At 30.6% G+C, this 1,425-nt stretch overlaps 1 long non-coding RNA gene across 1 annotated transcript; it reads left to right on the top strand.

Moving 5' to 3' along the window:
• The first annotated feature begins 7 nt into the window (after positions 1–7).
• Positions 8–1,419, top strand: LOC107736329 (uncharacterized). Its single transcript, XR_001639637.1, has 3 exons — positions 8–49; positions 209–319; positions 1,177–1,419. It is a non-coding gene; the product is annotated as an uncharacterized LOC107736329 (long non-coding RNA).
• The last annotated feature ends 6 nt before the right edge of the window (positions 1,420–1,425 follow it).

A 1,425-nucleotide genomic window follows, 5' to 3' on the forward strand; every position in this document is an offset into this window, starting at 1 on the left:
AGCTGGAAAGAAAAGAGAATAAATATTACACAGCTTTGTGTTAATAATGGTATCTGGCCAAATACACACACAAACAATGCACATTAGCTCACAAATCAATTATTGTATATTAGTTTGTTTACTAAGTCTAACTGCTGAACTGTAGTGTGAACTCTGAAAACCTGATCTGTCAGCTGTATTTCTTATTGATATATGTCTCTTTTTCCAGAGACTGAGACTATGAAGACTGATTCATTTCTCCTGTGGTCAGTTGGTTCGGTGCCAGTGTGCATTTTGATAATATGTATTATAGTCTTTATGTACTGCAAGTGTAAAAAAGGTATGTCCAAGTTGCCTCACATAAATTCTCTATGAAAAACTGATCTCTGTTCACCAATTTGATAAATTAATTACTTTTGTAAAGTAATTAAAAAGAATGATGGTGCTATTTCTTCTTAGTCAATTGTAATATTGTAGAAAACTGTGTTCTTCCACTTTTAAAAATGATTGTATCTACAGAATATGCTCTGATCAGATCATTTATACATCCTTAGTAGTAACCAGTTAGTAACCAACAAGTAAAGATCTTTAAGAACAATATTTATCTTAAACAGTACATTCTAATTTTTGCCGTTTAGAACTTAATTTTTAGATTCCATATTCACCACAACTCAACCCATCCTGTTCAGGTTTAAATGTCACAATGTTTTGTAACTATGATGAGGACAGAAACATATTTGTTATTTGCTGGTGCCAAAAAAATAAGGAATAGCAAACAATCATTCAATAATATTGAGAATAAGTAGTAAAAGCAAAACAAATGCAACAAATTCATAACTACTAAAGTTTTAGGTATAAACAGAAGAGATTACTGCTGCTTATTTTGTAATTAAACCTTCTCAAGAAAACACTGATATGCAAAATCCTGAATGAATCTTCATTTATATGAAATGTTTTACACTACACCTTCTGTTTTCAACTGAGTACATGAGGAAAGCCTCAGATGCTGAAGTTCCACAACATAAAACTAAAGAAACTCAGTTTAGAGCAGTTTGTAATTAACAGTCAATATAAAAAAATATCTTCTGTTCTTACTAAACCACATGCTATTTTTTTTTAGATGCATATATGAACATATTCTTTATTATGTGATAAGTCTTAATATTAATATATTGCTGTACATTCTAAACCTCACAGGTGCCCAGGAGGAGGTAGTAGAAGGTAATACAGTCTATGCTCTTGTTGAGGTAAGCTTCAAATTACTGTTCATCATTAAGCTCACAGACATCATTGATATGTTGTCATGTAGTATAGTTCTATTTATTTATGTCAGACATCAAAAATATTCATCTACACAAATCAGTGGCTCCCATTTTTTTCAAATCTGCTTTTTTATCTTTGTCAAAATTGTATAGCAAAATTATCACCACATATCACTTAAAAAAG

The sequence above is a fragment of the Sinocyclocheilus rhinocerous genome, unplaced genomic scaffold (assembly GCF_001515625.1).
Source record: "Sinocyclocheilus rhinocerous isolate Xijiao unplaced genomic scaffold, SAMN03320098_v1.1 C36637108, whole genome shotgun sequence".
Classification (NCBI taxonomy): domain Eukaryota; kingdom Metazoa; phylum Chordata; class Actinopteri; order Cypriniformes; family Cyprinidae; genus Sinocyclocheilus; species Sinocyclocheilus rhinocerous.